General features: G+C 42.0%; 1 protein-coding gene across 2 annotated transcripts in view; it reads right to left on the minus strand.

Moving 5' to 3' along the window:
• ATP8A2 (ATPase phospholipid transporting 8A2) overlaps positions 1–24,959 on the minus strand; it is a 402,437-nt gene that overhangs the window by 156,345 nt on the left and 221,133 nt on the right. The window lies entirely within an intron of this gene.

Genomic DNA, 24,959 nt, shown 5'->3' on the forward strand with positions numbered 1-24,959 from the left:
GAGAAGGAAATGGCAACCCACTCCAGTGTTCTTGCCTGGAGAATCCCAGGGACGGCAGAGCCTGGTGGGCTGTCGTCTATGGGGTCGCAAAGAGTCAAACACGACTGAAGTGACTTAGCAGCAGCAATGTCTCAGAAATACACTACCCAAGTAACACTTGTTAAGAAGCTACTGATGTTTATGCATCAGGAACATGACTGAAGAATCTGAGAATAAAGATGACAAGGGGTCCAGGGCACAAATTTCCATAGCAGAAGGAACAGACCATCTAGATGGAGGCTGGAGGACGAGAGCTTCAGAAGGGAAGGAGGATGGACAGGACAGCAGACGCAAGAGAACAAATGACAGGATGGAGCCCACGGAGAGTATTTTGGGGAGCATCAAAAGTATGCAGAATTCAGTTACGAGGCAAAAAAGAACAGCTTTCAGAAACTACAGGAAAAACTGCAACCTGAGCAAGAAAGGAAAAATAATCCTAACACATTTCTTGGCTCTAGAGCAAACATGATTTGCATCATTTTAAAGAGGCTAACATGGATCCATGCATTTACAGCATGATAGATGTAACTGCCCTAGAAGCGAGGGGCGGGGGCGGGGGGGGGGGGGATAGTGCAGGGCTATGGGGGAGGGAATTCCTTACCCACCAAAACGGGAAGTCAGAGGTGAGGTGTGAAACAGACAAACCAACCCAGAGCACAAGCACGTTCATTAGAGATATGAAGATCATTTCCAGGAGAAACATCTAAAGGGGTTTTTCTCTTGGAATTATGACCAGAGGAGAAATAAAAGTAGTGGTAAAGATTAGGATTTTTAATGGAATATAAATGCATACACACTCCCAGTGTATGTAAGTATATACATATATGCCTACAGGTACTATGACTTAAACTTTTAAGTAAACTGTATGTTTTATTTTTATTAGAAAATTTAATGTAATTTTACTTCCCAGAAACATTAATTCTCAAATTATTGACAACCTGGTATAAATTTTATTTCTGCATTGACATTTGGATTACAGGCATTTTTTTCTACTGCCACAGTTATGCCAGTGATGGTGTGCTTCTTTCTTTGCCAAGTGCCTTCCAAACACTAATTATCAACCTAAAATCATGTTATTACATCTCAGTCAGCACAGATTATATAATTAAGAGGGGGAAAAAACCCAGGAAGATAGCTGCCTCTTAATTAAGACAGGAGAGTCTTTTAATACAGTTGTGGGTATTTTTTTTCTCTTAGGGGAAGCAAAAAACAAACATCTTGTATAACTCTATTGTTCATCCCTTAAAATCCTTAACTCCAACAAAATTTATAGGGCAAACTGAAAACAAAATGATGTATAAAATGTAAAGATGACCATAATCCTATTCTTGAATATTTCTAAGAAGTTGGAAAAGATAATCAATAATTTGAGGGTATACGCTAATACACTGTAATCACATTAATAATCGTTAAAAAGTTCAAGTTGCCAACCCAGGAAACAAGCTACCTGCCTGCAATTCTGCAGCTAAAAGCTCAAACTGGCTTTTCCTGTTCTCTCTCTCTCTTCATGCCCCTCTTTCTCAATACCTGAGCCATTCTCACTGAGCCATTCACATCCCTGTATTTGAATTGTCTGGACATTTATTCACTATTCCAGCAAAGTCACATTATTACTACTGCAGGAAAATGGCTCCACGCATTACAGACGTCAGCATTTTCAGGTTGGAAAGGGACGTATTCTAGAGATAGAGCAGTTTAGAGAAAAAGACAGACATGTCCTCTGGTCTCCAGGATTTTTTCAGGCTGGGGCTAGGATGACAACAGGATGGATGATTAATTGTCGTCTTGAATGCGATAAATGCTATTAAGGACAGTAAAGGCTGCTCAGGACCCAAAGCAAGGCCCCAGCTTCAGCTGTGGCATGAAAGACAGGAGGTAGCTCCTACCAAGATGGACAGGGAGAGTCAGTGCTCTCCTTCCTACTGTAACCTCTAACTTGCCATCTAAAGACGCAGAATCTTGTGTCAGTTCATCAGCACTGAGACCAGAAGCACAGCCAAAGTCAGAAGCAACACGAAGCCTCATTCCGACAACCTGCCTTTTCCACATTACTTCAGTTCAACAGTCCTTCATTTAAGATCACAAACCCTGAGTTGAAGGAAAGCTGTTGTGACAATGACTTTTCTGGGGTTCAAAGCCCAGGGAAGAATGAAACCGAACAGAACTGAAATGACTTTGCTGCATTTGAATGGTGGAGGTTGGCTAAGTGGGCTCCCCAGGAAGAGCGAGGTATGGATGGTCCACTCCATGGCAATCCCTCAGTTAGGGCTCTGCACAGAGGCTAGTTCTTGCAGATTCTCCAGGGGTTTGACTTTGGGTTATTGCTCACTGCTTATGTTGTGATCATGTGTGGGGCATGTATTTATGAAGCACCAACCATGTACAAGGCTCTCCTCCAGGTGCTGGAGATTCAGGGGGAAAGAATGGTCCTTACCTCCATGGCAACCGTGGACTAGTGGGAAACACAGGAGAAAGGGGAAAACATACAAATCAGAGGGTCCCGATAGGGAAGAAAATAAACAGGGTGTTGTGAGATGGAGGTGAGAACAATCACGTTTCAAAGGGAGATGGATTAGCCCAGTTAGAGAGGAAGAGGAGGTGTATCTGTTTAGACTACAGGACAGAAGGTAATTCTGCTGGAGCTTAATAAGTAATTGGGAGTGTGGTGTGAAGAGGCAGAGAGGCAGACAAGAATGGACCAAAGAGGAGGGGGAGGGAAGAGGAGGAGGAGGGGGAGGGAAGAGCAGCAAGGCTAGGTTTTGAGATGAAAGCATCAACACTCTTCTTGGACAGGTAAAGTTTGAGAGGGCAAAACAACATAGATTTTAATTTCAAATAGCAGTCTTTCCCTTTCTGATCATTTCAAGCCAGTACTTCACATACAAGCCAAGCCACTGTCAAAGTCAGATCGTTTAAAATATGCCATGTAAATATTCACCAGAACAATACATTTTAAAATATTACATATGTTTTTCACATCTGGCTCTTAAGAAGGACAGAGTCCCTCCTCCTGAGAGGTGAATTCCTTAGCTCTCTTTCAACTTTTTTGAAAAACCTCTCAGTTCTCTGAAAATATGAATTCCCAGTTTGGTTCTCAAGAGATCTCTCTGTTTGTAAGGTCACAGAGGTACCTAAAAGTTAAATCATGTGTAGTAAAAGTATAGGTATCTGTAGGTTTTTTTAAATTCAAGCAGAAATATCTTTTATGTAGGTATTTCAGGTCTAAAAAGTCTTTGGGGAGCCAAGAAATCAGCTTGAACTTTAGTTCAAAAAAGTTTATATGTTGTTCAGAATGCTCTTATTTCTTGCCCTGAAATTAAGGTAACTTGTGATTCAAAGCTCTCGTGAAAATATTCCTGAAAGCGTGTTAAGAGACAGATTCGAGGGCACAGCTGGTGCAGGGACCCTGTACTGCACTCAGTGAGTCAGGGAACAACAAAGAATAGAATATTAAAAGGAAATTTAACAACCCCTTTCCCCTTCCTGCGTGTGTGTGTGTGTGTGTGTGTGTGTGTGTGTGTGAAGTGATCCTAGGGGTCCCGCTGCTTCATGTGTTTCCTCTGTGCTCTGCGGAGTGCAGGAGAACAAATGAGCGAGGCAAGAAGACTGAGTTTTAAAAAAAAAACAGTAAGAATAACAACTTTAAAGGAATTAAATGGTCCAACTCTCACTCAAGGGAAATATGGCAAAACATTCCCAGTGACAGGATTATAGATATTTTTCCATCCTCTCTTTTCCACAAGGAATAAGTAATGTGACCAAGTTAATTGTCTCACTATTGGTATTTATTTTAAGAATTTTGAGGTTAGACATATAGATCAATAGACTATAATTAAGAACTCAGAAATCAACCCTCTCATTTTGTGGTCAACTGATTTTCAATAAGCATCCCAAGACAATTTAATGAGGCAAAGAATAGTCTTTTCAATAAATGGTGCCAGTGGATATTCACAGGCAAAAGAATGAAATTGGACACCTGCCTTACCCTATATACAAAAACTAACTCAAAGTGGACAATGGTCCTAAATATAAGAGTTAAACCTATAGAACACCTGGAAAAAATATGAGTCCATTTTTGTGACCCTGAGTTAGGAAATGGTTTCTTGTACTGTGAAAGTCATTCAGTCGTGTCCGACTTTTGTGACCCCATGGACTGTAGTCCATGGAATTCTCCAGACCAAAATATTGGAGTAGGTAGCCTTTCCCTTCTCCAGGGGATCTTCCCAACCCAGGGATCCAACCCAGGTGTCCCGCATGGCTGGCGGATTCTTTACCAGCTGAGCCACAAGGGAAGCATTGTGAAGTGAAGTGAAAATGTTAGTCACTCAGTCGTGTCTGACTCTTTGCCATCCCATGGACTGCAGCCTGCCAGGCTCCTCTGTCCATGGGATTTTCCAGGCAAGAATACTGGAGTGGGTTGCCACTGCTTTCTCCAGGGCATCTTTGTGTCCCAGGAATCGAACCCAGGTATACCGTACTGCAGGCAGATTCTTTATCATCTGAACCATCAGGGAAGCTCTAGTTGCTTGTATATCTGACACAGAAAACAAGGGACAAATAAGAAAAAGATAAATTGGGCTTTGTGAAAATTAGAAACCTTTATACTTCAAAGGATACCATCAAGAAAGTGAAAAGACAACTCACAGAATGGGAGGAAATATTCATAAATCATATGTCTGATAAGGGATTTGTGTGTATGTGTGTGTGTATAAGAATCTCCACAGCTCAATAAGAAAAGACAACCCAACTGGCAAAGAAAAAATAGGCAAACGATCTGAACAGACACTGCTTCATAGAAGATACACAAATGACCAAATACACAAAAAGGTTCTTGATATTGGTCATTCTGTGTTATTGCTCAGTCGTATTTGACTCTTTGCGACCCCATGGACTGTAGTTTGCCAGGCTCCTCTGTGCATGGAATTTTCAAGGCAAGAATACTGGACTGGGTAGCCAGTCGCTTCTCTAGGGGGTCTTCCTGAGCCAGGGATAGAACTCTGGTCTCCCACACTGCAGACAGATTCTTTGCCATCTGAGCCACCAGGGAAGGGAAACGTAAACCAAAACCAGACTGATGTACTGCACATCCACTGGGATGGCCATAACTAAAAAGGAGGGTGGTAACAAGCGGTGGTGAGGGTATGGAGACATTGGAGTCCCTGGATATTGCTGGTGGGAATGCAAAATGGTGCAGCTAACTTGGAAAACAATTTGGCCATTCCTCAAAATGTTGACATAGAGTTATTATCTATCTCTGTCTCAAGTGTATACACAATTCAACAATTCCATTCCTAGTACACACCAAGGGAACTGAAAATATATGTCTGTACAAAAAACTTGTATATGAAAGTTGACAGGAGTATTATTCATAATAGACCAAAGGTAGAAATGTTTCAAATATCTATCAATTAACAAGTGCATACACAAAATGTGGTCTATCCATACAATGGTGTAGTACTTGCCACAGAAAGAAGTGAAGTCCTGACACCTGCTACAACATGGACAAACCCGTGAAAGCCTCATGCTGATCCAAAAGAGCCAGACACAAAATGCCACGTATGGAATTACTCCACCTACATAATAAAGCGTCCTGAAGAGGCAAATCCACAGAGACAGGAAGTAGGTTAGAGGTTGTCAGAGGCTTTGCCAGTGGTATTGGCTCTATTTTATTTTTTTCTACCACTTCTCCCAAATGTCGAGCCTCTACCAGAGCTTTGGCTCTTTTGCCTCTTCCTGTAAACAGACTTTCTTCTGTAGTTAAAAGAAAGAAAAATGCTGTAATAGCTGTAGCCTTCATCAAGACAGTAACTTAAATATTTCCACATTTTCAAAATTAGACGCTGCATGCCATTTTATAAGAGCAGTTTGTACTTAATTTCTGAAATGCCAGTGTGGTTTTCAATGTGAAATATGGACAGAAACTCCACAAATAGGCACAGCTTTAGGTCCCAAACATGCGGAAATTTAAAAAGCAATCTTTGCTTTGGAATAAGTTACACATATTACAGATTTCTGTAATCAAATCCAAAGATATATTATTTCCCTACTTAAATAAGGGTAAATAAGAAAAAGTAAGCGATCTCTAAGTATCTATCTCTAAAGCAAAGTCAAAATTTGTAGGACATGAGAATTTAAACAAGAAAAGATATTTTAACAAAACTCTTAACCGAGTATCTAAAACACAAGCACTGAAAAGTAACAATCAAGAAACCAGAAGCTGGCAGCCGAATGTTTAATACCAGTGAGTTGGAAATCGTTATATTTTGGACCCAAGACCTGAGTGTTTCAGCACTATTAATTGATGCTGAAAATTTGGTGGCTGTGTCTAACACCTCATTTTTCTCCTAAACAAGCTTCATAAACGTCAGCGAGTCTCTGCCTTTTCTTTATACTAGAAGTCCCCTGGGGCTGCGACTTCAGGTTCACAGAAATCATTTTTTCTACACAACTTGAGTCAAGAAGTCTTTGCAGGGCCACCAAACCTAGGCTGTGTCAGCTGGGCAGCCAGGCCACACCAGGTGCAGACTCCCTAAGGAGCATCTTCAGAGCAAAACACCTGCCCAACCGAAACCCTGTCTTAAAAGAAAAAGGGGGGAAAGCTCACTTTTAAAGATACTTTTAGATTTAGAATGTGTTTACAGAGAGCTTGACAATTTGGGGCCCGCATCTATCAAGGAGAAACTAGCCCCACCCACTAAATGTATAAATGCAGACACAACCATTTTTTCTATTGAGTTGTGAGATCAATACAATTGCAAAGCTACAAAACTCATTACATGGAATTGGCTAATATCAGAGAAAATTTAACTCCAAAACATGGAGATGCTATTTCAGAGTTAAAATGAGCTTCCTCACTCTTTGTAGGTTCTAAGTTTTACAGCTTTTCAAGTAGGCACCACTTATTTCTATCTTCACACTTTCAATACATATTGTAATTTTTACTAACACTACTTCCTAGCCCAGAATCCTCTGTTAACATCATCAAAGTGACCCTTCCTCACAGCCTCCCTCACTCCCAGAAAATGATGATAAATGCATACAAGCATTTAAAAATATCCTGGCAAACACTAAAAGGCTCTTGAAGTTTAAGCAAAACATTAAGCCAAAGTACACAGTGCTCTATACATGCAAGGCATCACTTCAGCGGCAGAATATTATTAATGTGTTTTTTCTCAAGAGCTGGATCTGTTCATGCTTGCTCTGATCATTTGCTGTCTCTTCAAATACCTAAGTTTACGCTGCTCTGCACAGTATTTCTCTCAAATGGGAGTTAAGTAAAAGAGCTAAAGACAGTGTTTCACAAAAACTGGAGATGTGGTCTTGGGTTCAGACAAACCTACACCCAAGTCCAAGTACGTTCTCAGATGCATCGCCTGTAACACACTTCTGAAAAACACAGTACTGGGACCAACCCCAATTAAGGCAAAGAGTAGGTAATAACCTCCAGCCACAGACAAGTTTCACGGGTCCGCTGGAGCATCACATGGAGAACCTAGAAGAGCCTGCAGGTAAAGGTGATGCTGGATCTAGTTTTCAAAGGATATGTAGCATTTCAATACTCAAATGTAGCGAAGAGGCAAGGGGCATTTGGGTTGAGAGGCTCATTTAGACAAATACACGAGAGCAAGGCAGCATATATCATCTGTGCGATATTTATTAAATGACTGTAGCTAAAAAAAGTTCATACGTGGGCCAAGTCTCTACAAATATCCTATTTAAGAATATACATATATATACTTATATATTATGGGATATTCCTTAGAGAAGACTCTTGAGAATCCCTTGGACAGTAAGGAGATCAAACCTGTCAAACCTAAAGGAAATCAATGCTGAATATTCATTGGAAGGACTGATGTTGAAACTGAGGCTCTAATACTTTGGCTACTTGATGCAAAAAGCCAACTCACTGGAAAAGACCCTGATGCTGGGAAAGATTGAGGGCAAGGGGAGAAGGGGGTGGCAGAGGAGGACGAGATGGTTAGATAGCATTACTGACTCAAGGGACATAGGTTTGATCAAACTCTGGGAGACAGCAAAGGACAGGAGAGCTTGGCATGCTGCGGTCCATCAGATTGCAAAGAGTCAGACATGACTTAACGACTGAACAACAAATTCCTTAAATTGACATCAAGGAACCTCCATTAAATGACTGTGTTATAGATTTAACTGTTCTCCCAAAGACTGAATTATAATTTTAATGTTCAGTTTCAATTATATTATGAAATTCATTTTAGCAATCTATTACAATCCTGTCATCTGGTTTTCCTGAGATCTGCAGTAAGTCAGTTAATCAAAAAATGAATCAAACCTGGTACATAAATATTTTGTTCAATTGAGAATACACAAACGTAAATCTGTTCACTAAACGTGATTCTGTTGGTAGGAACTCCTCTCTGAAACGAAGTTCCATCTTCTCCATGACACACAGACACTACAAGATGTCCATACCATAAGTTACAAAATGCCCAGTGTCACTTTTTTTTAGGTAAAGAGAAAACGTGCATGGCAATTTGGGTGTAACTCTTTCATGATTTTTTTTTTATATCCACTGGTTTTTCAGTTGTTTTACTCCTATCTAATTAGCTTTCAAAGCAAACCTCCACCTTTGAGTCTTTCCAAAGCATACAAATTAGTTCTCATTAGGACAACACAACACCCTCGCTTTCTGCAGGAATATTTCATCACTTCATGTAAGTTTACACTACATGATTATGACAACTTGCATGCCTAGCAAGGCAGTAACCACTGAAGGGGATGCAAGAATGAAAGGGAAACAGAATTTCATTTTTATTCCCCGCACTGGAGGAGAAAAAATTTCCAGGTGGAAGGCTAGAGGTTTATTTTTACGACAAAACTAAAAATAAGTTGATTTTCAGATTTCTTTTCTGCTAAGTTAATATCCAACGTCTAAGCCTTCTACTTTACAAATAAAATAAGGACGGGCACACACAGTGGTTACGTCTTCTGTTGCTTCCCAATCTGCTGTTTTCATGAGAAAAGGACAATAAATGTTTACCATCTCCCTATATTTTGTGTAGGAAAGGAAGTTCACTTGGGGTTACTACTTTTTTTTCAATTAAAACATGCAGTCCATATCTCCTAAGAGATATATTGATTGGTTAATTTTTTTATTTTTAATTGAAGTATACTTAATTTACAATGCTATGTTAGTTTCAAATGTACAGCAAAGTGATCCAGTTATATATGAATTTTTTAGTATTCTTTTCCATTATAGTTTATTATAAAATATTGAATATAATTCCCTATGCTATAAGTAGAACTTTGTTGTTTGTTTTATATATAATGGGCTTCCTTGGTGGCTCAGATGGTGAAGAATCTGGAGGAGACTGGGGTTCGATCCCTGGGTCTGGAAGAGCCCCTGGAAAATGGAATGGCTACCCACTCCAGTGTTCTTGCCTGGAGAATCTCATGGACAGAGGAGCCAGGCAGGCTACAGTTCATAGGGTTGCAACAGTTGGACAGGACTGAGCGATTAATACTTTCACTTTTTCATCTGCTAACTCTAAACTCCTAATTTATCCCTCCCCTACCCCTTTCCCCTTTGGTAACCAGAAGCTTGTTTTCTGTCTTCAGGTCTGTTTCTGTTTTGTAATGTAAGTTCATTGTGTCATCTTCTTAGATTCCACATAGAAGTATCATCATGTGGGATCTGTCTTTCTCTTTCTGATTTACTTCTCTTAGTATCATCTCTGGGTCCATCCATGTTGCTGCAAAGGGCATTATTTCATTCGATGTGTTTATTTTGTGGAAGTTGGTACGCAGTGACAGGGCATTCATCATCCCGTCTCTCACCACTCCTGTCTGCTCCCAGGGGATGGGGAACCAGAACAGAGCTGCTGGCCTCCAAGGTCTCTGTGAAGCTGCCTGCAGGAACTGAGCCTCCCTGACAGAATACTGATCACTTGTTCCACCTCAGTCATTCACCGTGTGTGTTTGTAAAGAGAAGTTCTAAGAGAACATACACCTATTTTTAACAACCATGGGAGGCGTCTCTAAAGAAAGACGTGTTTTTAAATCTAGTATCCAGATGATGAATCTCTCGTTAATGTAGGTTACCACAAAGATCACATTTTTAATATCTAAGTTTGTCTAGTAATATCCATTCACATCCAATCACTTAACAATCTTCAAGTTTCAAGGCATACTGTAAAATTCCCCCAAAGCAAGCCCCAGTCCTCCGGGAAGAAGGAGGAAGGAGATTTAGCAGCACTTGCTCCCTGATCATCCTGTCCACCTTCATGAGAGAACCACCCACAGACAGGGACGGAGGAGGCAGATTTTTACCAGCAGCAGTGATTTGAGTTTACCCGTGTGAGCTTCCAGAAGACTGATGTGTGTGGCTGCTGGGCTGGAGTGATGGAGCAATCCCAAAGCTGGAGATTTGGCTGGAAGCTGGGAGACAAAGGGCATTTCATTTGGGTCAGAATGCTAACCCAGTCTAGGTGAGTGTGTCTGGACAGCCTACCAAGTATAGAAAAATGCCTTAAAGAGAGAGATGCCCTGGGCTCCACAGCTGTCGCCAGGAGATGGGGCGCAGATTCCAGTGGAACGTGAAGAGGAGGCAGGGATCAGAGGTGGAGCCCCCAACTGACGCCTACCCTCCAAGCACACTTTAATTCTCTTTCACAGGCAGGCTCCTTTCTGCTTGCAACTGAAGCTATCTTATTATGACAATAGTCCAGTGTATTCTACAGACAAACCTCAGAAAACCAAGCAAGGTTAGGCTCAGAGTTCAGCTTCTGTGTCTGAATGGAAGTAGACTTTTGCTGAGGGTCTCAGTGATTCTCGACCCAGAAAGATGCTTTTTGCTGCTTCTTCCTGGAATCAGCACAGAATGGGCAACTGACTGCTTTGAAGGGAGGAGGTCTTCGAATCACAAGCCCCTTTCAGCCACTGAAACCATTTCCTACCGACCCCTCGTGGATCCTCTCACCGCTGCTCACTGAGAATTTCACAAAGGTCAAGTTTTCCCAGCAACGATGGAGATGTGAGGTAGGCTGAAGTCAGGACTGAGACGGAAAAGCTCAATCTAGCTATATCGGCTGAAGTCCTCCTTCACCGTGAGACACACACATCCTTTGTGAGAGAGAGCTCAGCATCTGAGGGCAGCCGTTTCCTCCCAAGGGACAGTTTTTTAGGAAAAAGAAATCCATATAGTGCCTCCAGGTGTTCGAGAACCTGCCATATAACTCCTTTAACGTCAAAATAAGTAGCTGCACCTGAAATCATATGCAAGATTTCTGAAAACTCCAGGAAAAGGGTTCTATCAGACATCTGGACCGGATTCAAGCTATTGCATCATAATTTCTGGTGTGACTTCTTAGGACTGACCTGCCATCCAGTTAGTGGTTTTATAATCATGTCCCTATGTTTTTATTACACTCTTCCCAGGTCAGCACAGATGCCTGCTCCTATTCTCACTGGTCTCAGAGATATAAGTACAGATGCAATGCGTGCATGCATTACAACCAGTATGCCTGCTTTAAAATGTTGGCCTGGCCATTGTTTGACTATGAACACATTACTTCTGACCTGCATGCTGCTTGGTTTCTTCATGTAAAATGGGGATCACCTTACTGAACATCTAATACGGAGTGTGTGCATGCATGCTAAGTTGCTCAGTCATGTCCAACTCTTTGTGGCCCACCAGGCTCCTCTGCCCATGGAATTCTCCAGACAAGAATACTGGAGTGGGTTACCATGCCCTCCTCCAGGGGATCTTCCCAACCCAGGGATGCAACCCAAGTCTCCTGCGTCTCCTGCGTTGGTAGGTACGTTCTTTACCACTAGCACCACCTGGGAATAAGTAAATATATGTAAAGCACTGAAAATAGTGGATGGTATGCAGAAAAGATGTCTGCTACACTGTGACTGTACTTATTGCGAAATATATCGAGTCATTGGAAAATATTTCACCTTTACCACTTCCTTTGGAAAACATGTTACATTTCCCCAAAGATCTGGCTGCTCAGAGTTCCAAAGAATAGCAAGAAGAGATAAGAAAGCCTTCTTCAGTGATCAATGAAAAGAAATAGAGGAAAACAACAGAATGGGAAAGACTAGAGATCTCTTCAAGAAAATTAGAGATACCAAGGGAACATTTCATGCAAAGATGGGCTCGATAAAGGACAGAAATGCTCTGGACCTAACAGAAGCAGAAGATATTAAGAAGAGGTGGCAAGAATACAAGGAAGAACTGTACAAAAAAGATCTTCACGACCCAGATAATCATGCTGATGTGATCACTAATCTAGAGCCAGACATCTTGGAATGTGGAGTCAAGTGGGCCTTAGAAAGCATCACTACAAACAAACCTAGTGGAGGTGATGGAATTCCAGTGGAGCTGTTTCAAATCCTGAAAGATGATGCTGTGAAAGTGCTGCACTCAATATGCCAGAAAGTTTGGAAAACTCAGCAGTGGCCACAGGACTGGAAAAGGTCAGTTTTCATTCCAATTCCAAAGAAAGGCAAGTTGCAGGTGAAAGTGTCCCTCAGTTTCTTTGGATTAAAGCTTTTTATAAACATGCCACTTATTGTTATAACCAGCTTACAAGCGTAAACTTTTAAATACACAAGCATATTTTAAAACCAAAGCCAAAGAATGCTCAAACTACCGCACAATTGCACTCATCTCACATGCTAGTAAAGTAATGCTCAAAATTCTCCAAGCCAGGCTTCAGCAATACGTGAACCGTGAACTCCCTGATGTTCAAGCTGGTTTTAGAAAAGGCGGAGGAACCAGAGATCAAATTGCCAACATCCGCTGGATCATGGAAAAAGCAAGAGAGTTCCAGAAAAACATCTATTTCTGCTTTATTGACTATGCCAAAGCCTTTGACTGTGTGGATCACAAGAAACTGTGGAAAATTCTGAAAGAAATGGGAATACCAGACCACCTCACCTGCCTCTTGAGAAATCTGTATGCAGGTCAGGAAGCAACAGTTCGAACTGGACATGGAACAACAGACTGGTTCCAAATAGGAAAAGGAGTATGTCAAGGCTGTATCTTGTCACCCTGCTTATTTAACTTCTATGCAGAGTACATCATGAGAAACGCTGGACTGGAAGAAACACAAGCTGGAATCAAGATTGCCGGGAGAAATATCAATAATCTCAGATATGCAGATGACACCACCCTCATGGCAGAAAGTGAAGAGGAACTAAAAAGCCTCTTGATGAAAGTGAAAGAGGAGAGCAAAAAGTTGGCTTAAAGCTCAACATTCAGAAAACGAAGATCATGGCATCCGGTCCCATCACTTCATGGCAAATAGATGGGGAAACAGTGGAAACCGTGTCAGACTTTATATTTCTGGGCTCCAAAATCACTGCAGATGGTGACTGCAGCCATGAAATTAAAAGACGCTTACTCCTTGGAAGAAAAGTTATGACCAACCTAGATAGTATATTCAAAAGCAGAGACATTACTTTGCCGACTAAGGTCTGTCTAGTCAAGGCTATGGTTTTTCCAGTGGTCAGGTATGGATGTGAGAGTTGGACTGTGAAGAAGGCTGAGCACTGAAGAATTGATGCTTTTGAACTGTGGTGTTGGAGAAGACTCTTGAGAGTCTCTTGGACTGCAAGGAGATCCAACCAGTCCATTATGAAGGAGATCAGCCCTGGGATTTCTTTGGAAGGAATGATGCTGAAGCTGAAGCTCCAGTACTTTGGCCACCTCATGCGAAGAGTTGACTCATTGGAAAAGACTCTGATGCTGGGAGGGATTGGGGGCAGGAGAAGAAGGGGACGACCGAGGATGAGATGGCTGGATGGCATCACGGACTCGATGGACGTGAGTCTGAGTGAACTCCGGGAGCTGGTGATGGACAGGGAGGCCTGGCGTGCTGCGATTCATGGGGTCGCAAAGAGTCAGACACGACTGAGCGACTGAAATGAACTGAACTGAACTGGCTGCACTGTTGGGGAGGTCTGAATCTTGTCTTCATGAGAAAGAGTCATTGTCCTGCTCTCTTAGGGGCAGGGCGGCCCTTTGTAATGAACACTGCTGCTGTGCCCTACAATGTCTTCATCTGTCTTCTATAAGAGCAGCTGACACCTTGAGTATGAGCACTGTTTAGGGCTGAGTCCTTGAAAACACAGAACAAAAGTTCCTCGTTCACCTGGATGCAACTGCACTGGGAGCACGCCTCACCTGGACTCCTCTCTCCAGGCTCCTGCTCAGCCTCCACCTGCTTTAGACGATTTTCCAGGAACAAACTCCTATCGCGCCCCACAGAACTGCCTGCCAGAAAGACTCTGTTTCGTATGGCAGGGCGTTTAGGGGTTTAGACTCTATTACATGCCCACACGTCAATACTATTTAACAGGTGCAACTACCATTTAGGGTAGAAAGTCAATGAGGACGCTGAAATGCAGAAAGATAGTTAATATCAAGATGTTTAATTTTTATGAATTCAGCCTGTGATGTTAAATAAAACTTCAAAAATGTGCCAACACAAGTGCTACTGAAACAGTCAATAGGCCCTTGGGGATTCTACTTTCACACACTCAAGCCATCAGATAGTATTAGTTTGGCCCTTACAACACCTAAAGTAGAAGACAGAACTTAAATAGAAGCTATACTAATACAACCTATACATCAAAACCCCCCCAAATAAGTATATATGCTTAATAGTCTGTACAGTTGCAGGTGAAAGTGTCCCTCAGTTTCTTTGGATTAAAGCTTTTTATAAACATGCCACTTATTGTTATAACCAGCTTACAAGCGTAAACTTTTAAATACACAAGCATATTTTAAAACCAAAAAGGAGCAAATTAATATAGAAGAACTCAATAGAAGACAACACAGCTGACTGCAATGAAAGTGAGATGAAATTAACGACTGAAATAGGTACAACACAGCTATTCTGTTTACCCCTCACTATGGCAAGTTCTTATTATTATATTTGAATGTGTTCAGAACTCAACTCATGCAGAGGTGTAAATTACCTAGTGTCCACTAGAGACCCTTGAAGAGAGAGTTCATTAAATCCAGCCAAGGTGAGTATCATTTTGAAACACTTTCACAGTATGTATCTTTCAGGGAAAACTGTTTGTAAATAAATACGTATGACTGACAGCAAAACATATGTAATAATATAAGATTCCCTGATACTTTCCCCATAACAGCCTAATTTTTGTTGCAATGGCCTACTTGAGTTTCAGTGGATTTGGGGAGTGATTTTGTTTTTAATACATATGACAGCTATAACTTCTGGGTGTCTTTTTCCTAACCCTCTTCATTAGAGCATCTATTTACACACATACAAATTAAAATGACATTTTTCTGCATATAAAATCAATATGTTAATTTAGGAGACATTTAAAAATATCTATAAAATACATAGAAAAATCACCCACACATTTACTCAAATGTGAGTATGGGGCTATATTAATATTTGCCCTTCTACTCTTTTTTATATGCACATATATTTACAGAGCTGAGTTTATATGGTATAAAAAAATGTCATTATCTTAAGGAAGCTTTCTAGTGGTCATTACAAATACAGTCATCACATTTTAAAATATGGGTTTAAAATGGGGCAGTAACTGCAAATAAAGTATCAAAAAGTTTCCTACCCATTCTATACTTCATCCTAAAAAGGAGGATTCGATGCAGGTGAAGCCCAAGGGTACAGCTCAGCCACAATGTACAGTTTTGGGGTCAGAAGTGAAGCTGTGAATGGCACTCATATCTGCAAGTTTGTCTTAGTAATTTCATTTTTATATTCGTTTTCAATTCACTATCATCGTTGTTTTAAGTCACCTTTCCAGACTCTCTTATTCCTGTGACCAATGAGGTAATAAAGCCCCATCTACCAAGCGGCCTCCATCCACTAAGGGGTAGGACAAAGCCTCCTGCTCAGACAGCCAGGAGAGGGTCAGGGTGATGCGGGCAGGTGTCAGAGACCTGAGATTCCATGGGTAGGATCAGGCACTCAGAGCTGGAGTTCTATGGGGCACCCACATTCCTGCAGGATGTTCCTGGATTCACCCAAAAAAACTCCACCAGTGACCCACCAAGGACCCTGCCAAGGAACCTTCGCTGTTTGTGGGCAGTTGTTGAAGGATTCATGGTCTCTGGTGGCTGTTAATTATTTTCCAAAGGAAAATTAAAACTGCTTTCTCCAGTACACAAAATTTACCTTCTTCATCCATGTGATGGTGATTTCACCGCCCCGGGTCCATGTCCTATAAAATCTTACCAGTTTAAAACAAATCAAGGCAGGTGATGCTTTTGGGCAACACAATGGCCATTTCCAATGAGATGGTCCCAAACATTCAGAGGCAGAAAACACACAGCCTGCTTCCTAAGCAAATTCCAGAAGCTCGGGTCATAACTGGATTATAGACACAAGTTGAGCCCCTGATCCTAGTCAAGGATCCAGGATCTCAGAGTGATCATAGTTCTCCAAATAGTTACATTAGGGAAATACTGTCCTGCCAACAACAGATTTCAGTTCAGTTTCATGAATAAATGTAAGGAAATGCCCTGTCTACCATGCTTTGATCAGTTTCTTTCCTCACACATTATCCAAGTAACAAAATACAATAAAGAAGAAGAAGCAATTCTAAATTATTAATTTTTTCCCTCTGTCTTCAGCCAAGAAGATTCAAATGATTTCTTTACTACTTACTCACAGGTCTATTTCTATAAATGTGAGAATGCTTTTCAGCAAACTCCAAATTTTCTTTTTCTTTTGTAAAATACTTGCTATTAAGTACAGAGTGGGTTGACCATAACCCCACAAAAGGGGGAAAATTCTGTAAGTTTGGTACATGGAATAATAATTCTTCTCCTTATTATTGTATTTGTGAGAAAAACTCACTCAAAAATCATTTATACCAACCAAAAATATACAACTAAAGCAATCTACATCAATGTGCTGACAATCTGTCATCCTAAAGAAATTCCTTCAGCTGTCATTAAGTGAGAATGGAAAAGAAATTGACTAAATATGCTAAAGGTGGGCACAGGAGGTGTTTGCATCTTTGAATTGTGGTTTACTATTTACTGTAATATTCACATTTGAAAGTTAAGGACATGTGTAGAAATATGAGCATTTTAACTATCTTCTTACAACTCAAAAATAATGGGCAGTATGAAGCTGTGACAGCCCGATGGAACCTTTGAACCACATAAACTCACAAGGATGAGAAAGTGGAATGAAAGAAAACCCCCTAACATGTGAAGGACTTGCATCACTTTCCCAGGCTTTGGCTGTGGTCAGGGAGACAAAGTTTACTTTGGTCAAGTGTTCCCCAGTTTTATAAGTTATAGAACCAATCTTCTGATCACAGCTCTGTCTGCTGCATCAAAACCCAGGCAGGGGTGCATGGATCAGCCTTAGCAGGCCTACCCATCAAAAACGATTATAAGAAAGTGTGTGAGATAGTGGGCACATGACCTGAGAAAACCTTAATTCAAAAAGACACACGAACCTCAATGTTCACTGCAGCACTATTGACAATAGCCAGGATATGGAAGTGACCTAGATGTACATGGACAGATGGATGGATAAAGAATATGTCACACACCACACACACACACACACACACACACACACACACACAAACACACACAGGAATATTACTCAGCCATGAAAAGGAAGGAAATTGAGTCAGTTGAAGTAATGTGGATGAACCCAGAGCCTGTCATACAGACTGAATTAAGTCAGAAAAAAGAAAAACAAACACCATATATTAACACATACATATGGAATCTAGAAAGTGGAACTGATGAACCTATTTGCAGGGTAGGAATAGAGGCACAGATGTACCGAATGAACTTGTGGACACATGGGGGGAAGGAAGGCATGAAATGAGAAAGGAGCACCGACATATATACGTCACCATGTGTAAAAGCTAGCTAGTGGGAAGCTGCTGTATCACACAGGGAGCTCAGCTCAGTGCTCTGTGAGGACCTAGAGGGTGGGATGAGGTCGGAGAGGGAGGTTCATGAGGGAGGAGACATACATATACACATAGAGCTGATTCACTTCATCATACAGCAGAAACTAATACAACATTGTAAAGCAATTACAACAAAACATGTGTGAGATTATGAAAGAGAGACAAACTCTATGTTTATGCATGCATGTGTGTTTATGTGTGTGTGCGTGTGTGCGTGCATGTTGAGAGCAGCAAGAGGACAGGAGGGTAGAAGTTCAATACAAATGAAAGGCTTTTCTGATAGATGTGGTGCTTGACCTGATTCAAATATCAGGAAGCAATCAGTAGACTCTCTCTCCACTTATTTGTATTTATTTTTAGATATAATTTATATACAGTAAAATTGGCCCTGTTCCAGGTATGGTCCCATGAGTTTTAACAACTGCATAGACTTGTGTAGCAAGAGGAAGACCTGGTACTTTCCTATCACTGGGACACGGATGGCTTCAGTGTCTCGGCAGGTCCAGGGGGAAAGGACAGAGGGCAGCGTGCCTGGTGCCTAATCATTACATCTCCTGGGGACAGGGTCCTTGTAACCAGGCTGCTTTTTGATGAATGGATTGTTTGTATTAATATATAACACAGCATTGCCCAAAGTGCCTGGCTCAAAGAAACACGAACCAAAAGATAGAAAAACTTGTTGGCCGGATGGGGCATTAATTAAAATCAAAATGGGCATAGCTCATTTGTTCCAGTGATTGCGGTTCCTTAATGAGTAACTCCCAAGACTTAGTGGCTCAAAGTGAGGACGTGGTGAATACGGCTTACAGATCTGCCCCTTGGCAGGCTCAGCAGGAAGCAAGCTCTACTACCCTGGCATCAACTGGGGGAGGGGCTGGCAGCTGAGGCCTCAGAGAGCTGTTAACCAGAAAGCTCTGTGTGCCCTGCCCTTTGCCCTGGTCTTCCTACAACAGGACAGTTGGTTTCCAAGGGTGGTGACCATTTTGTGCTTTACCCTTGGAAGTCACCTAGTGTCCATGGAATAGGGAAGAACAAATCTGACTCCATATTGGGTCTATTTCTTTAACTTTTATATTCTCCTGCTTTTTCAAGTCAAGAATGTTGCCTGTAGCCTAAAATATACAGGAGAGCCTATTCTCAAGACTCTGATCTTTAAAGGTATAGAACTTTCCATTCTTACAGATATAAAAAGTTGCCAGAGAATAATTTGTCTTGTTGAAGGGTTTACAGGACTATTATGACCTGACTTACCTGGACAATGGCAAGAATAAAAGATCCTGACCAAGAAGTTTGCACCAACCAACCACATCCCTCCCATTTTCGTATCAAAGAAGCCTGAAATCAAGCTCGAGGAAGGTGGTTCTTCGGGACAGGAGTCCAGCATCTTCTCAGTCTGCTGGCTTTCCAGATAAAGCCACTATTCCTTGTGTGGACAAGTCATCTCCAATTTACCAGAGTATGGAGAGCAGTACAAGCTTGGACTCAGAAACCTCTGTTGCCTCAGGGTGTCACAACAGTCCACCCTGAATCAGGGAAGGGAAACACGTTCCCAGTGCTTAGCTCAGGAGTGACAGGGGCACTTTGTATGAAGATCACAGGACCTAAAAGACACATTGGTAGCACCCTCTGTGTAAAACAGCATCTGTTGCTCTGCTATGAGCCATCAAATCTGAACTGCTACCAGAAAGACCTTCCAGAAGAGTACATCTCATCACATCACTGCTCAGCTCAGCTCAGTTCAGTCGCTCAGTAGTGTCCGACACTCTGCGACCCCATGAATCCCAGCACGCCAGGCCTCCCTGTCCATCACCAGCTCCCGGAGTTCACTCAGACTCACGTCCATCGAGTCCGTGATGCCATCCAGCCATCTCATCCTCGGTCGTCCCCTTCTCCTCCTGCCCCCAATCCCTCCCAGCATCAGAGTCTTTTCCAGTGAGTCAACTCTTCGCATGAGGTGGCCAAAGTACTGGAGCTTCAGCTTCAGCATCATTCCTTGCAAAGAAATCCCAGGGTTGATCTCCTTCAGAATGGACTGATTGGATCTCCTTGCAGTGCAAGGGACTCTCAAGAGTCTTCTCCAACACCACAGTTCAAATGCATCAATTCTTCGGTGCTCAGCCTTCTTCACAGTCCAACTCTCACATCCATACCTGACCACTGGAAAAACCAAAGCCTTGACTATACGGACCTTAGTCGGCAAAGAAATGTCTCTGCTTTTGAATATACTATCTAGGTTGGTCATAACTTCTCTTCCAAGGAGTAAGCATGTTTTAATTTCATGGCTGTAGTCACCATCTGCAGTGATTTTGGAGCCCCCCAAAATGAAGTCTGACACTGTTTCCACTGTTTCCCCATCTATTTCCCATGAAGTGATGGGACCAGATGCCATGATCTTCGTTTTCTGAATGTTGAGCTTTAAGCCAACATTTTTGCTCTCCTCTTTCACTTTCATCAAGAGGCTTTTTAGCTCCTCTTCACTTTCTGCCATGAGGGTGGTGTCATCTGCATATCCAAGATTATTGATATTTCTCCCGGCAATCTTGATTCCAGCTTGTGTTTCTTCCAGTCCAGCGTTTCTCATGATGTACTCTGCATAGAAGTTAAATAAGCAGGGTGACAAGATACAGCCTTGACATACTCCTTTTCCTATTTGGAACCAGTCTGTTGTTCCATGTCCAGTTCGAACTGTTGCTTCCTGACCTGCATACAGATTTCTCAAGAGGCAGGTGAGGTGGTCTGGTATTCCCATTTCTTTCAGAATTTTCCACAGTTTCTTGTGATCCACACAGTCAAAGGCTTTGGCATAGTCAATAAAGCAGAAATAGATGTTTTTCTGGAACTCTCTTGCTTTTTCCATGATCCAGCGGATGTTGGCAATTTGATCTCTGGTTCCTCTGCCTTTTGTAAAACCAGCTTGAACATCAGGGAGTTCACGGTTCACGTATTGCTGAAGCCTGGCTTGGAGAATTTTGAGCATTGCTTTACTAGCATGTGAGATGAGTGCAATTGTGCGGTAGTTTGAGCATTCTTTGGCATTGCCTTTCTTTGGAATTGGAATGAAAACTGACCTTTTCCAGTCCTGTGGCCACTGCTGAGTTTTCCAAACTTGCTGGCATATTGAGTGCAGCACTTTCACAGCATCATCTTTCAGGATTTGAAACAGCTCCACTGGAATTCCATCACCTCCACTAGGTTTGTTTGTAGTGATGCTTTCTAAGGCCCACTTGACTCCACATTCCAAGATGTCTGGCTCTAGATTAGTGATCACATCATCATGATTATCTGGGTGGTGAAGATCTTTTTTGTACAGTTCTTCCGTGTATTCTTGCCACCTCTTCTTAATATCTTCTGCTTCTGTTAGGTCCAGACCATTTCTGTCCTTTATCGAGCCCATCTTTGCATGAAATGTTCCCTTGGTATCTCTAATTTTCTTGAAGAGATCTCTAGTCTTTCCCATTCTGTTCTTTTCCTCTATTTCTTTGCATTGATCACTGAAGAAGGCTTTCTTATCTCTTCTTGCTATTCTCTGGAACTCTGCATTCAGATGCTTATATCTTTCCTTTTCTCCTTTGCTTTCCTCCTCTCTTCTTTTCACTGCTATTTGTAAGGCCTCCCCAGACAGCCATTTTGCTTTTTTGCATTTCTTTTCCATGGGGATGGTCTTGATCCCTGTCTCCTGTACAATGTCACGAACCTCATTCCATAGTTCATCAGGCACTCTATCTATCAGATCTAGGCCCTTAAATCTATTTCTCACTTCCACTGTATAATCCACTGTATAAGGGATTTGATTTAGGGAATACCTGAATGGTCTAGCGGTTTTCCCTACTTTCTTCAATTCGAGTCTGAATTTGGTAATAAGGAGTTCATGATCTGAGCCACAGTCAGCTCCTGGTCTTGTTTTTGTTGACACTGTATAGAGCTTCTCCATCTTTGGCTGCAAAGAATATAATTAATCTGATTTCAGTGTTGACCATCTGGTGATGTCCATGTGGAGTCTTCTCTTGTGTTGTTTCCTCTGACCAGTGCATTTTCTTGGCAAAACTCTATTAGTCTTTGCCCTGCTTCATTCTGCATTCCAAGGCCAAATTTGCCTGTTACTCCAGGTGTTTCTTGACTTCCTACTTTTGCATTCCAGTCCCCTATAATGAAAATGACCTCTTTGGGGGGTGTTAATTCTAAAAGGTCTTGTAGGTCTTCATAAAACCGTTCAACTTCAGTTTCTTCAGCATTACTGGTTGGGGCATAGACTTGGGTAACTGTGATATTGAATGGTTTGCCTTGGAGATGAACAGAGATCATTCTGTTGTTTTTGAGATTGCATCCAAGTACTGCATTTCAGACTCTTTTGTTGACCATGATGGCTACTCCATTTCTTCTGAGGGGTTCCTGCCCACAGTAGTAAATATATGGTCATCTGAGTTAAATTCACCCATTCCAGTCCATTTTAGTTCGCTGATTCCTAGAACGTCGACATTCACTCTTGTCATCTCTTGTTTGACCACTTCCAATTTGCCTTGATTCATGGACCTGACATTCCAGGTTCCTATGTAATATTGCTCTTTACAGCATCGGATCTTGCTTCTGTCACCAATCACATCCACAACTGGGTATTGTTTTTGCTTTGGCTCCATCCCTTCATTCTTTCTGGAGTTATTTCTCCACTGATCTCCAGTAGCATATTGGGCACCTAATGACCTGGGGAGTTCCTCTTTTGGTATCCTATCATTTTGCCTTTTCATACTGTTCATGGGGTTCTCAAGGCAAGAATACTGAAGTGGCTTGCCATTCCCTTTTCCAGTGGACCACATTCTGTCAGACCTCTCCACCATGACCCGCCCATCATGGGTTGCCCTGCAGGCACGGCTTAGTCATTGAGTTAGACAAGGCTGTGGTCCTAGTGTGATTAGATTGACTAGTTTTCTGTGAGTATGGTTTCAGTGTTTCTGCCCTCTGATGCCCTCTTGCAACACCTACCATCTTACTTGGGTTTCTCTTACCTTGGGTATGGGGTATCTCTTCACGGCTGCTCCAGCAAAGCACAGCCACTGCTCTATGTTTAAAATGCTGGACTCACCCATACCTGAAGGCTTACCTTCACTCCTGCTGCATTTCTAGGCATTTCTTTTATCCCTAACTTTCAACCATTCAGACCTACTTACAACTTCCCAGCCTTACTTGCACACCCTCTTCCGAGGAAGCCTTCCTTCTTTGCTTTTCTTTGCTTCTTCCCACTTGTTTCTTTAGGAATCATGTCTCCTGAGCTGGGGCCTTCTATAAGATACTGTCCTTAGAAGCAGCAGCCTATATCTGTGCTCCACAAAGACCAGGGCCTGTGGTCCCCTCCTGGCTCTGCCCCTGGCCAGCCATCTGACCCAGGGTCCCATACATACATTTGCCTGAGTTACAGTTTCCAGGAGCTTCCATCCTGCCCATCAAGAGATGCTGATCTCAAGGGCACTTCCTAACAAACACCCCTCATGCCAACCACATCTCAGAGTCTCCTTCTCAGGAATCCCAACCTGAAGTTAATGGCTTAGAATGATTCCAATCTTTTACAATGAAAAATAAAATGCTTACAACTCATACCACATACTAATCTCCACAATATATAAGGAACTGCTAGAAATTTTTTTTAAAGGGAAAATGACAGTGTTTATCAAAATTATTAATGCATTTACCCTTTGACATGGAAGTCCCACTTCTGGGAATTTATCCAACACTGCAGCATAATTTGTTAAAGGAAAATGTTGAAGTTGGAAAAAACCCAAGTGCCCATCAAAAGGGGACTGGTTAAATAAGCTATTTACCTAACTGAACACTCTGCTATTGAAGAAGATTGAGGAGGCCCTCCAGTTTATGTGGAGAGATTCTTGGGATACATTATGTCACAAAAGTGGGTGCAGAAGAGGTCAGTAGAATACAGCCTTCTGTGTAAAAAAAGAAGGCCTAATGGTGAATTTCCCAGGTGGCACAATGGTAAACAAACTGCCTGCCAATGTAGGAAACACAAGAGACATGGGTTCAATCCCTGGGTGGGGAAGATGCCCTGGAAGAGGAAACGGCAACCTGCTCTAGTATTCTTGCCTGGAAAATCCCTAGGAAAAGGAACCTGGCAGGCTATAGGCCATAGGGATCACAAAGAGTCAGACATGACTGAGCACACACGTACACACACACACACAATGGTGAATAACCATATAATCCAGTATCCTTAAACAAATGCCAGAAGGATGTATGAGGGACCCCTTCAGAGGGCAGGGGGCAATGATGCAGAGAGGCTAGAGACAGAGGCAGGTTTATATTCTTCACTTTGGATGGGGTTTTACAGCTTAGAACCACATGACTGCATTGTCTTTCCACAGCATGGAATGGTTTTTTAAACCAATCAGCCAGCCAACCTCAAATCCACTTGGAATTAACTTTGGTGACAACAGTGAAGAATTACCAATCCACTGAAATAGTTTTTCCAAATGGCTCCCTGTTGCCCGTTAGCATTTATGTCAAGATTTTGGACCCACTCATTTCAAATGCCAGTTTCATCATGACTCAAAGATCCTGCTGGAGTTCAGATCTGTGTGTGTTTTCTCCATTCAGTTTTACGGCTCTGTCCATGCACAGTCCCAGTGGCTTTTCTTGCTATATTTTTATACTATGTTTAACATCTGGCATGACAAATCCTTCTTAACACCCTTATTTTCAAAATTTCCAGGCTCTTTCCTATTTATATTTTCTTATGATCGTCAGCATTTCCTCATCTAAGTAAATAATCATTTTGATACTTTGTCATTTGAAAGTCGCTCAGTCGTGTCCAACTCTTTGCGACCCCATGGACTATAGAGTCCGTGGAATTCTCCAGGCCAGAATACTGGAACGTGTAGCCTTTCCCTTCTCTAGGGGATCTTCCCAACCCAGGGATCAAATCCAGGTCTCCCACATCGCAGGCAGATTCTTTACCAGCTGAGCTATGAGGGAAGCCCCTCGAATTG

Source organism: Capricornis sumatraensis, chromosome 12 (genome assembly GCF_032405125.1).
Source record: "Capricornis sumatraensis isolate serow.1 chromosome 12, serow.2, whole genome shotgun sequence".
In the NCBI taxonomy this organism is placed as follows: domain Eukaryota; kingdom Metazoa; phylum Chordata; class Mammalia; order Artiodactyla; family Bovidae; genus Capricornis; species Capricornis sumatraensis.